Consider the following 14905-nt stretch of genomic DNA (forward strand, 5'->3'; position numbering starts at 1 on the left):
AGGAGTTCAAGACCAGCCTGAGTAAGAGGGAAACCCTATCTCAATGAAAAATAAGAAAACTAGCCGGGTGTGGTGGCAGGCACCTGTAGTTTCAGCTACTCGGGAAGCCAAGGCAGGAGGATCACTTGAGCCCAGGATTTTGAGGTGTCATGAGCTAGGCTGATGCCAAGGCAGTCTAGCCAGAGTGAGACTCTGTCTCAAAGAAAAAAAAGGTTAAAGTTCAAGACTTCGGGCTAAATACAGAAGGGTGCAATTCCTGGCTCCACTCTTTACTAGCTGGGGACCTTAGGGCAAGTTACTTAACTCTGGGCCTCAGTTTCTTCATCTGTAAAACAGGAAGAATAGTACTGTACACACACAAAGAGTTGTTGTTAATATCCGATGTGACATGCTTTGAAGGTCGGCCCCACTGCTGGCACTTGCCAATCCCTGAATAAGTGGAGCTGGTGTGGATCCACAGTCCCGAATCCAAACCACGGATGGGTAGGTTTCAGAAGTCAGAATTTTTCCTATTTTAGGAAGGTCATACAGCACATTCACCACATATTACCCCAAACCCCAGCAGTATGTGGGGAAGCACCTCACAATCAAACATATCGACACTTCTTCTGCAGCAAAATGCATGGATAGTCATGAACAGAGGTTAAATAAGGCCTTAAGTAGCCTCGAGTCAGTTCAAGCCAGGTCTTGTCACTGAATGAGTGTTTTGCCGAACCTCAGTTCGGGGGCAGGATGAAGCCTGGAAGCAGGAGGTGGTGTCCAGCAGAAGGCCTCAGAATGGAGACGAACGGGTAGCTGGACACCAGGCAGAGGGTGGTGGCAAAGGAAGACAGACTGTTCCTGCATTTCTAGTAGCATCATTTTGCTCCCCAGAGGCCTTGAAAATATTCATTCCCAGACCCCCTCTATCAGTCACTGAATAGCTGAATAAATGGATGCAAGGCAATGAATAAATAAACAAACAGAGCAGCTGGCTTCTGTGCCCTAAGAGAGGCAGACAAGCCTGTCACCTCTTTGCACAGGGCATTCCAGGAGGTGTGCTGGAGGACCACCAGGGACACACAATAGGAGGTACTGGTCAAAGTGAAGATTCACCAGGCCACCAGCCATGGGGCAGAAGGGACAGAGAGGGGCTGACCACTCACCAAAGGAAATTGGCCTGGGGGACCCACTTGGCCCTTTAGCCCAGGACTTTTATAAACCCCAGGAACCAAATCATTCTATTGTCCCAGTTTTGTTCTTGAGAGCAGCCTCTTGTAGATCATTAGTGGTGACACTGTTGTGCACGTGTGCGTGTGTGCTGCACCCATGTCGCCACACAGACACACAGAGAAAAGAAAGCAATTGTTTTCTCTGAGCCCAAAGGGAGCTGAGCTGGGGGAGAGAGAGGAGCATGTCCTCCTCCCCGTGTCTTTTCTTATTTTGCATTTCTCATTACATCCTCATGTCACGGGGCTGCTGGCTGATTTATAATTTATTGGTTTAGTGTCTCACGGCAGGGAAAGGATGCTACGCTATATTTTTCAGGGACACTCAATTCAACTTTGGTGAAGCAGCCAGGCCACAGCTGCTAGGAGCACGGAAGAAAGATGCATGTGAGGAGCCAGAGAGCCCAAGGCTGCCAGGTCCACCCCGGCTAAATGCCATCCACCATCAGACACGCCGGTCTGCGTGGGGCTTTTATTTAAGTGGAGATTCTTTAATCAGATTCAAGAAATCCAGTCTCCATGGGGCATATACGCATGCATCTGCAATTTGGGGCACTGGGCTCAAGAACTTGGTGTTCAGTCCTGCTTAGGTGCAGAGGCTCCTGTGACAGATCCTCAGACTGAGATTCATGCATAAGTGATTTTATTAAGAAGTTCTCCCAGGAAAAATCAGTAGGAAAGTATATGTATGTGCTAGGGCTGCTGTAATAAAGTACCACACATGACATGCTTTCAACATCAGAAATGGATTATCTCACAGTTCAGGAAACCAGAAGTCCAAGGTCAAGGTGTCGGCAGGGTTGGCTCCCAATGAGCACCGTAAAGGGAATCTGTTCCCTGCCCCTCTCCTAGCTTCTGGTGGTCTCCTGGCAATCTTTGGGGTTCCTTGGCTCATAGTACATAGAAGCCTCACCCCTATCTCTGTCTTCCTGTTCATGTGGTATTCTCCCTGACTGTGTGTCTGTGTCCAAATTTCCCTTTTTCACACAGACACCAATCATATTGCATTGAGGTCACCCGCACGACATCACTGAAACTTGATTACCTCTTTTAAAACCCTACTTCCAAGTAAGTTCACGTTCTGAGGTGCTAGGGGTTAAGGCTTCATTAAGTGAATGAGTGGGGGGCACAGTTCAGCCCCTAACAGGAAGTGAAGAAGTGACACAAGGAAGGGAAGTGACACACTGCAAGGGTGCAGTGTCAAAGCAAGTCCTACAAAGGGGAACTCGGGCTCAATTTTCCAAGGGATTTCTAGAGACAGGGGAGGTAGGTCACTTTTAGAGGTGACTCAGTGGGAGAACAGGGCACTAGAGTACCCGGTTAAAGGAGGCCCCCAGAGCGGTTTCAGTTCTCACACGCTGCTAGCCCTCCTGGAACACAGGTAACAAAGGTGCTGGCTGTTGGGAACAAGAGCAACGACAAGGTGGCATAGGGGAACATGAGACAAGGCTCTCAAGGGGGTGCAGGAAGCACTGGCAGCATTTGCTGTGAGCCCCACGTTCCATTTCTACCCAGAGGTGACTGCCTGTGATAAGTCACCTACTGCAGGTGGCAGGCACATGCCCAAACTGGGGCCTGGAAGGAAGACAAAAACAAGGAGATGAGAACATGAATTTCTGGAAAATCCCAGCTTGACAATGGGATTGAAAAGCCAGTTGTGACTGTGGCTAGGTTTCTGGCAGTGGTAGATTTCAACTGCAGGGTGTGGGGGGGTGCGTGGATGACGTGCAGACAGACAGAGACCTGGCCGTTCCTGTGTGATGCAGGTAAAAGGAAGTACACTTTGGGAAAAGTGGTAATGATCGACTCTTGGGGTTAGAATCACCGTCTTTGATTGAATAACATGGCAGGGTTTTGATTCAATAGTAATCCGATTTGGGTGGCACACCAATAATAAATTCTCCAGCAAACTGAAAAATTCTGTAGGGTAATGGAAAGCATTCGAACCCCATGGTTTTCATTGAATTAAATATGAAAATGTATCATACAATCGATATTGCAATATTTGATTCAATCAGCATTTCGGGATGGGAACCGTTTTCTCCCATTTGTTTTTATGCTGTCGCAAAATATTTCAATTTGCTTTAGAATTTATTATTGACAAATCACTGTAACAGCCGTTGGGGGTTGGGGTGGGGAGCTTGTAACAGAGGATTGGCAGCTGAGAGATGCTGGGCCCAGGGACCAGAGAATGCTCAGGTAAAAATCCAGAAAGGGATTGATTACGCACAGCAAGATGAGGACATTTGTCACCGGGCAAGAGGAGATGAAACAAGTGTCTTTCCTCTGGGTGCTCTTCTTAAACAGTGTCTCAGCAGCAAGGGCCTGCCCTGGGCAGAATTATGAGGCAAGCGAAAGAAATACCCCTGCCTCCTCTGCTCTCCATGACTCAGGCCCCCACAAAGGAAAAACTTTCGCCTGGATTCCCAGAGCACTGTCTCTGTAACCTGCAGTGGAGGGCCTGGCACCCTCTTATAAACACCAGCATGGGGTCTTGGAAACCTGGGTCTGAGTCTGGGCTTTTCCACTAACTAGCGTGGCCTTGAGTAAGTGGTTAATTGCTCTCTGTCTCTCTTTCCCTCTTCTCCTTCTTTTTGTTTTCTTTCTTTCTTTCTTTCTTTTCTTTTTTTTTTTTTTGAGACAGAGTCTCATTCTATAGCCCTGAATAGAGTGCCGTGGCGTCATCAGAGCTCACAGCAACTTCAAACTCTTGGGCTGGAGTAATCCTCCTGCCTTAGCCTCCCAAGTAGCTGAGACTACAAGCATGTGCCACTATGCCTAGCTAGTTTTTGTACATTTTTTTAAGTAGAGAAGGGGTCTCAGTCTTGCTCAGTCTGGCCTTGAACTCCTGAGCTCAAGTGATCCTATCACCTGGGCCTCCCAGACTGCTAGGATTACAGGTGTGAGCTACTGTACCCAGCCTTTCCTTCCTTCTTCATGGAATAATAGTAAGTTCTTGCTTTCCTCATAGAGCTGTCGCAATTACTAAAGGAGTACATATTAAATTAGTGTGTGTTCCACACTCAGTATGTCATAAGCAACCAGTAAATGGAAACTATTATTATTACTATCATTATTATTATTATCATCAGTTATCTACTGCTGTGTAGTTAACTCATACTCTAAAACTTAGTAGCTTAAAACAATAAGGATTCTACTGGTCACTTCTCCTGGTCCAGGCTGGGCTCCATAGATCTTGGCCAGGCTCAAATAGGTGTTTGTGGTCAGTTAGAGGCTCAGCTGGGGGCCGGCTGGTCCCAAGTGGCCTTGCTCATGTGTCCAAAGGTCAGCTAGTTGTTAGCAATGTGGTGACAGGGCCAGGTGCCACTCAGCTCCTGGTAGACTAATCAAAGCGATGACATGGCTGCAAAAGTCCAAGAGCAGCAAGAGGGCAACCCCAAAGTGCAAGCATCATTCACATCTCGGCATGTGTCCCATTTGCTAATGTCCCCAATTATAGCAAAACATGAGAACAGCTCAGCTTCACGTCCTGCTACACAAATCCCCACTGTAAGAACATAGATTCAAGGAGGGGAAGAATATGTGGCCACGGTCACAAATGACAATACTTATTGTTATTACTATCATCAGCATCTCCCTAAAAGTGCTTATCACACCCCACCTTATGAAGCGCAATAGACACGAAATACCTCTCACACTAACTTAGTGCTCCTGGAGGTCAGGATTTCTTTGCATATTTTGTAGCCATCAAGATGGTAGGTGCTGAAAAAAATGCTTTCAAAATGATTAGATCATTTTATTAAAAGGAACAGTTCTAGAAATGCATTCATACTAAAGACTTAAGTCATCAGAGTGGCATGCCTTACAAGAGTATTTGCATTTTTTAAGCTAACTGCAAGAAAGAGTTATGTCTTAACACAAATAGAAGCCTTGGATAGAATTTTGGAATCACTGATGGGTGGTTATTGAAGAAAAACTATCTCCCATGTTCCTCAAACAGCAACAGTAGACAACTTTCAACTCCACTCACAAGCATGGCTGCCCTGTCTACGGCTCCTGAGAAGAGGGACAGAGAGGGAGCGAGAATAGTGGATGGGACTTGCTTTATTTCCCAAGTCTTAATTAGTCCCATGGGGTTCTGGACTTCACCACTCCATTGGTTTCAAGCATGCTTGAGAAAAGAGAGAAAAAGCTTAGCAGGGTTCCCTGGAATGAGAAAAGCTGTGAGACCAGTGTCAACCTGGAATTGAGAAGTCTGTAATCTGCCAACCAAGGTTCATCAAGAACCTACCATGTGGCTCAGCGCCTGTGGCTCAAGCGGCTAAGGCGCCAGCCACATACACCTAAGGTGGCGGGTTCGAATCCCCAGCCCGGACCCGCCGAACAACAATGACGGCTGCAACCAAAAAATGGCCAGGCGTTGTGGCGGGCGCCTGTGGTCCCAGCTACTTGGGAGGCAGAGGCAGGAGACTCGCTTGAGCCCAGGAGTTGGAGGTTGCTGTGAGCGCGATGCCATGGCACTCTACCCAGGGGGATAGCTTGAGGCTCCGTCTCAAAAAAAAAAAGAACCTACCATGTGTCAGTAACTATTTGGACACTAGGGGTAGAGCAGTGAGCAAGACAGATAACATCTCTGCTCTCATCCTAATGTCTAATCCAAACAGATCAAAACCAGAACAAGCAGGAGGTAGGGGCTATACCAGAGGAGATACTGCAATGAATTCAAACTCCTGAGCACAGGGTTAGGTGGTGTGAAGTCTGTTCCATCTCAGCAGCTCCTCTTCCAGGCACTGGGGGCAGCTGCAACCCAGATTTGCAAAGTGGACATGTGTGCCGTGCCCAGGGCTTCCTAAGCACACATACCAATCACTATTCTAATCATTTACATGTATGAGCTCTTTTAATCTTTACCAATAGCCCCGTGATGGTATCAGTGAGTATTTGCTGCATAAGAGTCACAAAATCTTAGTGGCATATAGCACTCAACATTTATTTCTAAACTATCTGCAGGCTTCAGTTGATCTAGGCCAGGCTGAGCAGCTCTGCTGATCTTGCCTGGATTTGCTCATGCACCTGGAGATTGGCAGGGGCGAGGTGATCTAGGCTGGCCACAACTCGGGCAACTCAGTTCTGTTCCACGTGTCTCACAGTCCAGCAAATGTGTCCTCATAACAATGGTAGAGCCACAAGAGAGCAAATCCCACTGTACAAGTCCGTTTCAAGGATTCTGTTTATGTCACATTTGCTCACATCCCACTGGCCAAAGTAAGTCCCGAATCTTGGCTGATCCCTGAATCAAGAGGTGAGAAGACTACTCTGCCCACTGTAGGAAGGTAACTTTTGAAGTTATAAGGCAAAAGGTATTGATTCAGGGAGGGTGAAAGAATTAAGACCGATAATGAAATCTTCCACAAAGAAGTCAGGACTATCACCAAACCCATTTACAAATCAGAACATCAAGCACAGGGACAGTTCATGGGTACAAAAATATAGTTAGATAAAATGTTCAAGATCTAATATTTGACAGCACAACCAGGTCAACAATACTGTCAATGATAAGTTTGGATTCCACAGATCTTTGGAATTAGAATGTTCCTAACACAAAGGAATGATAAATGCTTGAAATAATGAATACCCCAATTACCCTGATTTGATTATTACACATCGTAAGCCCGTATCAAAACATCGCATGTACCCCATAAATATATGTAACTCTTATGGACCCATAATAATTAATTTTTTTAAAAAAGCTGAGCACAAAGTTTAAGTTACTTGTCAAAGTAACTTAGTTTAAGTTGAGCACAAAGTTTAAGTTACCGGTGCGTCCAGAACTTGACTTTAGGTCTCCTGCTCATACCCACCCCTCTTTACCATTTCACATCTTAGCTCTGGCTTAATCCAAAGATAAATCTAAGAGGATGGGATATATGGACTGTGTCTCCTTCAGGAAATCCTCCATAAATTTTTTCTTCTTCCAGCCTTTGGCAGGCATTAAGCCACAGTGCATTCAAGGTTAGACACCTAGTCAAATACCCAGAGCTCACCAATTAAGCGTTACCATTCAGACGCAGAGCCACATGCTGTAACAATTAGCCATACCAGGTTTTGACATTTGGGGAAGCTGAAGAGTCTAGTGAGGATGGAGCCTGATATGAAGCCTCCTCTCTCTGTCATTGGGATGGGGGGTCCTGAGGAGGGGTTTTAAGGCAGCACCATTGGCCAAGCCAGGGTTTTATTCAAAAATTGTTTTGGTCTTTTTAGTGCAGAAGAGGAAAGGCAAGCCCAGCATCTCCCATCATGGAGTAGTATACCTTATAATCTCTTGGGTCACAAATCTTTGAAAAATTGATGAAAGTTAGATTCGTCATTCAGAAAAATGTACACACCCCAGAATTCTCCATAATAATAGAGTTGCTGAGAAACACTTGCATGTTCAAGTCCAGCATCTGAGATAGAGTATACTGTAATAATTTAAGGTGGAACAATTTGTAAATCAGATGTCCCTTTCAACCCGGCAAATTTTAGTAAAAATACTCACAGGCTGTTTAACTCTGAACCACAAAACTTCCTGGCATAACTTCCAAGATCAACATGTTGCAAAATACATCCCTGCCTAGATTCCTAGTCAAGTGGGGGTCCTCCTTGAAGAAGAAGCCTCTGCCCCTCTATTCAGGCCTCATCCCAGCTACTCCAAGCAACTATATACGCAGAAACCTACAACTAATATTGCTTTTGTCCTACAACTAGCCAAAGGGTACCCACCATGGAAAGACAGTTTTCCCAGGGAGCTACAAGTTCAGAATGATTTCTTTCTGACCTAAGTCCAATTAGGAAGGTCCTAAAGCTTCTCTGCAGTGAGAGGCAGTAGGGTGTAATAGTTAAGGGTATGGATTCTAGGACCGAGAGCATAAAGATTATCAAATCAATCATCTCTCTCTTGTTCTCTCTCTCTCTTTTTCTCTCTTTCCCTACCTCCAAACCCCCTGTCACTCTCTCTCAGCTCTGCTTGCCCCTACTTCTGTTTCCATATTGGCCCCATCCTCCCCTGCCACAGAAAGGGTCTTTCCACAGTGGGCAATGATGGCAGCTGGCAGCCCAAGCCCCCACCTTCCAACTTGCTATCTATTAAAAAAGAAGACAATCCCTCTCTCAATCTCTACCGGTGTTCATCTTTCAAATCTCATGAAGGCCTTCTGATTGGTCCTGTTTGAATCATATGATGCCCTTGAAGCAATCATGTTGGGCCACCATCCAGGCAGAGGAGGGGTCCTGTAATTGGAAGACCAGTGCAGAGCACACAAAACAGCAGACAGCCACCTCAATTATCGAGCACTGTTATGAGAAATATCTCATTGCTGGGCTGATCATTGGGACAAGACATTGTGGGGGACATTGTTTATCATACTGCAGTGTTTCTCAAACCTTAGCATGCATCAGAATCATGAGGGGGGCTGTTTAAACACAGATTTCTAGGACCCACCCTCAGAACACAAGTACAAAAGTGTGTATTTCTACTAAGTTTCCAGGTGATGCTGCTGCTGCTAATTCAGGAGACATTGAGAACTGCTGTCAAAGTGCCTGGTGCCCTCTATAAAAAGCCTCACAGAGAACATTCTGTCTGATCTCAGCTTCGTACCATGATGTGTGTTGCGTCTGACCAATTGGTTTCTGTTGGTGTGTGTAGACACTGTGAATCTTATAAATCGTATCTTCCTCTTTGGGCTGGCTGCCAGAAAGCTCAGAGCTAACCCTGTGACCCAGTTTTATCTTGTCTATGGGGCCATAGAGCCTCAAGTTCATCCACTAACCTTAACCCAACCTTCATTTTTTATCTTCCTGCTTCTGTTTTCCTTTCAGTATAAAAAACCATTTAGTTGAAAGTGATAAAAACCAATTTGAACTCTGTTAAGCAAAAAAGAGGGATTTATGATAAGGAGACTGGAGAGTCCCATGAAAGAAGAGTGTGGTCAAGCCTGATAACAGCTTGGGTGAGAGGCCCCTCAGTTCCCCTACCTCTCATCATGGCTTCCCTTCTCATTCCCTCTCTCATGAGAGCCCAACTTTCTCCACAGAATGCAAAACATGGCTGCCAGTGGCTCCTGAGATTTACACCTCAGAGCCTCTGTCACTTGACCTAATGCTTAATTCTATCCCAGGTTAAAACTCCCAAAGAGTAGTTCTGATTGGCCCAGAGTAGGGTAGGTGCCTTAGCCTGAGGCCAATCAGCTATGGAGGGATGGCAGGATAGTTTGTACAAAATGGCTGCCCTTGCAATAGGTGATGGTTTGGGTAAGGGGGACTGTCATTCTCATAAAGCGATGCTGGGAGGGCAATCCCACAAGTGACCACTTTACTCTTTATTTTAATCCATACTATTTCATCTTGGCATACTGTATATATTGATGTTAGTCACCTGAAATAATTTCCAAAGCAATACAACCTAAGGAAAAGACAGAAAGATAAACAGGAACATATTAGTTGGATATTGTATTAGAGATCTCCAGAGAAACAGACCAATAAGAGACAGATAGTTTATACACACACATACACACAAGGAGATTATAAGACAGATTTTATTTTAAGGAATTGATTCACCAATTCTAGAGGCTGGCAAGTCCAATCTGCGGAGTGGGCCAGCAAGCCAGAGACCCAGGAAGAGCCAGTGATCCACTTCAAAGGTTGTCAGGCAGGGAGATCCAACACTGCATATGGAGGCTGAAGGCAATCTGCTGTAGAATTTCCTCTTGCTCATGGAGGTTGGTCTTTTGTCTTATTCAGGCCTTCAAGTATTTAGAAGAGGCCCACCCACTTTAGGGAGAGCCATCTGCTTTCCTCAGCCTAAGGATTCAAATGTTAATCTCATCTAAAAACATCTTCACAGAAACATCTAAAATAATATTTGACCAAATATCTGGGCACCTCATGACCTAGTCAAGTTAACACATAAAATTAATCAGCATAGATATCTTTTGAATTAGCATAAATTACATTTTATCTTATTTCTGAATCCCGAGCACCTAGCTTCAAGTCTGTCATATGGTAAGAGCTCAGTAAATGTTGAAAGAATAAATGAATGATCAATATTTTCAATGCCCCAAGGAGAGAGCTTTGCCATTTAACAGAACTCTCAGGTTAGGCCCCCTATAATGGAATGTGGGGAGTTGTACCCTAATTCACTCAATTTGTATGTTCTGACTTTAATTTATTGGGTCTCCTTAATGTCCTCATTAGAGAGGTTTGGTGATTTTAAGTTTCTTTCCTGCTCAAATGACTAAGGTTGCAATGGAGACATATACTTTTGTAACAGAGATAAGAATTTAGCCTTTTGCTCAGATGTAGGCTTCTGAATTCCCAGATCACTGGGATTCTGTCCAGGTGGTCTAAAAAGAGAAATGGACCATATCTCCCACCTCTGAATCCAAGAGGCCAACTGCAGCATTTGTGGCTGGAGCTGCCATGTCCCAGCAGTCATCAAACCAAAAGTGGAAACTTTCCACTCTTGGCTCTGCCCCTACATTTGGCCAGGGTAGGAAGATAGGGGGAACACATCTCTAGAGATGGGGTGCCAAATGATAAATTGCTCTCCGATTAAAAACCTTCTATGGAAAAGTTCCCAGCTAGCTACATTTGAAGGTGGTTCCAACACTACAACTGTGATAGGAGGCATTTGCAGAGATCCTTTGTTCAGATCCTAAACCAAAATATTCAAAATGTGGAGACATTCTATGCTGACATTCAAGAGGGCAACCAGGAAGTCAGCAATCCTCTGGTTTACTGCCCTGAGCCTTAGTTGTTTCCTCTATTAAGTGGAGATGATGAACACAGCCTACTACTGCAGTAATCATTCAACAATATCATTAATTTGTGTTTCAGCCTACGTGTATCAAGCACCCACCATGTCAAGCATTGTTATACTGTCATGGCCCCTGCTCTTGTGGGCATTTAAAGAAAACCAGTTGGCCACCACTGAGCTGTGCCTGAAGCTGCAGGTCTGAGATCTGACACCTGCAGGCACAGGCTGGAGTTCAGAGGCACATTTGTCACCCTGTGTCTTTGCCCACTCTGCTGGATAATTTGTGCAGACAATATGGCATCATTTTGGAAAAGAATGGTGAATTCTTTAAGAAAGAGTAGGTTAAATATAATGAACACAATCATTCATCTTCAGAGGTCCTCAAACTTTTTAAACAGGGGGCCAGATCACTGTCCCTCAGACTGCTGGAGGGCCGGACTGTGGGCCCCGGGACGAGTTGGCTGCTAAGCAGGACAGGCAGCGGCAGCAAAAACACCTGGTGGGCTGGATAAATGTCCTAGGCAGGCCTCGTGTGGCCTGTGGGCGGTAGTTTGAGGACACCTGATTCTAGATGATGACCCCAAGCCTTTTATGAGGGGCACAGAAGTGGAAGGTAACACAGCCCAACCAGCACATCAGGCATAACCAGATTAAAAATAATTAGGCAAAAAAAAAAAAAAATCAAACCCTAAAAGAGTTTGGGTTTTTTTTAGAAAAGAAATTCTTAGTTGCAGAAGAACATACAGAACATTTGTCATGGGTGTGCATGCAAACGCACCAACAACTGAGGCAGGCACACAGTCAGTGCTCAATAAGTGTGTATTTGTAGGTATTAATTTAAGGAAGAGCAGGACGGCACTAATGTGGAAAACTTGACTTCTAAGTCCAATAGTCCTGGATTCCAATTCTGGATTTGTAGTTTACAAATCTACAGAAGGCTCTGTAACATGCCTTCACTGGTATGTCTGATGACTCTTTACTGAGCACCTACTATATGCCATATACCCATGTTGGCCTACGGATACAACTGTGGAAAAAAATAGTCAAAAATCTCTACTTCATAGAGTTACATTCTAGTGGGGAGAGACAGATGACAAACAAAGGAAAGAAATGTATCAGAAGCTGATAAGTGTCATGGAGAAAAACGAAGCCAGGAAAAGAGAGAAAGGGAATTGGGAGGAGAGTTGCTATTGGACACATGGGCTTAACCTTTCTGAGCCTTAACTTTCTTGTCTGTGAAATAGGCTTTGATCCCACCAGACAATGTAGATAAAGTAGCTGATGGCACCTGCGTCCTAAAAGGGACTCAGTGCATGTCCTCCCTCATTCTTCCCTTAACCTGAGGCCAGCAAAGATCACTCCAGGTGATATTCAGAAGAAGCATCTTCCTTGCAGCATTTCAGAATACTGTTGGTCTTTTTGGTCTGTATCTGTATTAAGGGCATCATTTTGACATTAGAAGAATTTAGGCATTTGTTGTTATCTATAGATAGCCTCCTTAGATTATGGGACACACTGACTCAGGAGCCAGAAAGACAGGAATTCATTTCCTGCCTCTACCAGTTGTCAGATCTTGAGTTTTGGTGTCATTGCTGTTAAAACAGAAATGATAGTACCTACTATGAGGGCTGGAGACTGGGTGGATTCAGTCATACACAGCACAGTGCTGGGCACACTCCCTGAGTGGAGTAGGTGCTATGCCGACTATAGTTCCTTCTCTTTTCCTATGGGCACCAAAGAAATGGACTTTCATCTCCTGCGGCACCTGCATCAGAACGTGGCACCTATTTGTGGCCGACCTGGCACCATTCGGACACTGCCAGACAGCAGCCTTTACCCTGGGAGATTTGGATAAACAGACTTTAAGGCAGAGGTGCTGACAGGTGAAAAAAGCCAGGAGGGGATGTTGAAGCACCCAGAAACTAAGAGCAGCTGGAGGTCATTACCACTGCTAGGAACAAGGGGAGGGAACAGAGCTAAGAGGGACCCCAGGGAGAGGCAGGATCTCGGAGAGGCCTCCAGGGCAGCCGCACAAGGGGAGACACATCCTCCCTCAGAGCAGGAAGGAGACCAGGGGGTAGCAAAGAAGACACATCCCCATCCTCTCTCTCCTCTCACCTCCCCCCCAGGGGTTACTGCCATCAGTCAACCCCAACTCACAGCTCATTTGGTGAGGAAGCCAGAAAGGCAGTCCCCAGAGCACAGTCTCAGGGACACAGAATGTGGCAGAAAATAGTTCAGACCCAATCTGAGAGGGCGAACAGGGCAACCAGCAAACACCTATACAACGATGTCTGCAGGTTCCTTTAGGACAATGATTCTCACCCTTGAGGGTGGCTCGGAACCCCTTGGAGGGCTTGTTAAACACAGATGGCCAGGCCCATCCCCAGAGTGGCCGATTCCATAGGTCTGGGGTGAGGCCTGCGAGTCTGCATTTCTAGTAAGCCCCCAGGTGATGCTGATGCTCCCAGTCTGGTGCCCATCTTTTTTATTCATTCATTCATTTTAGAGACAGGGCTTCACTATGCTGCCCAGCCTGGCCTCAAACTCCTAGGCTCAAGTGATCCTCTTGCCTCAGCCTCAGCATCCTGAATAGCTGAAACCACAGGCGTGCACCACTGTGCCCAGCTACAGACCACATTTTGAGAAGCACTTCTTTATAGCGTCAGATTCCTGGTGAGTAGCTTCCCTTCCTCATTACTCAGCATTTAACCAGGTCCTCTCTGCCCCTAGGGCAGCTCCATTGCCAGCAAGACTGCCAGCAGCTTGGAAACCTCCAGGTCAGCCATCTGCAGCTGCCCTCACCCACAGCCACAGGGCCACTAACCCTGCCAGACACTCGCTGCCCTCACCTTGCCCCAATCCCTTGCTTTCACATGTCTTGTCTGTCCTCTCTCCATGACACATCCTCTGCCTGACCCTCAGCATGGCCCCCAGCAAGCCTGCCTGGTTGCTGACTGTTGATATCACATGCATGTGCACACACCTGCACACATAACCACGTGCACGCACACACATACAGTTGGATCAGCTGCACCTGGAGGCCTGGCCTGTTTCCTAGGAGAAGACGAGTCAAGCTCTCCTTGCGGCCCTGCAACATCCTGTGTTCAGGCCAGGTCTCGATTCCTAGTCACATGGCATTGCCTCTCTGCAGGGAGCTCTGCCACCCAATGACTTACCCCGACACCTTTGTTTGAGGGGAAATGAACACAGACTTTTGCAGGGTCACCGCCATGTTTGGACCAACTGTGCCACCTCCTCAGTCTCCAGTGAGCTGAGAACCTCCAGAGAACTGCTCTCCTCTTCTCCTTCTTGTCCTCGCCTGGCTCCTCCTCCAACCAGTTCCTTTCCTTAGCTTCCTGCTATGAAGATGCCATCCTAACAGCAGTGTCCCCCTTGCAGCTTCACTAAGCAGCTGCTAGAAGCCCCAGGGTGTATCAGTAGTAGAAAAGGCCTTCCATGGACACATGCTATTTGGGCCTCTTCTTTTGAGGTTCCCCACCCACTTCTTAGCAGGTCTAGTCTCTTTCTTGCTTCCATCATCCTATACCTTTTCTCTAACCTTAGCCACAGGGCAAAAAGGGACCAAGTCCTGACTAATCACCACAATCGATTCCCTTAGACACAGGGTTTGGTCCAGGACTGGGGCTGAGTGCCAAGGAGGGGCAATCAGACTGATTTCCGAGAATGAGTGTGCAGACATAGGGACAGCAGTGCACCGAAGGCCCCTTTCCACTGGCTCATGAGACCTAAACACGTGCAGCTCTTGGGTAGCCTAAAATTGACTGCAGTGGGAATATTTGTGCAGTGGAGAGATCAGCAAATGCTATATCATGGGAAAGAGAAGCTCCATTTCCAAGAGGTTGCTAAACTGGGGGACTGTGAAGGCAGCAACTTCTTGTGCTGCACGGAGAGGATATGTACAGCAGCAGAGAGAAAGAGA

Source organism: Otolemur garnettii, unplaced genomic scaffold (assembly GCF_000181295.1).
Source record: "Otolemur garnettii isolate 467f Iridium unplaced genomic scaffold, OtoGar3 scaffold00158, whole genome shotgun sequence".
NCBI classification, from domain to species: domain Eukaryota; kingdom Metazoa; phylum Chordata; class Mammalia; order Primates; family Galagidae; genus Otolemur; species Otolemur garnettii.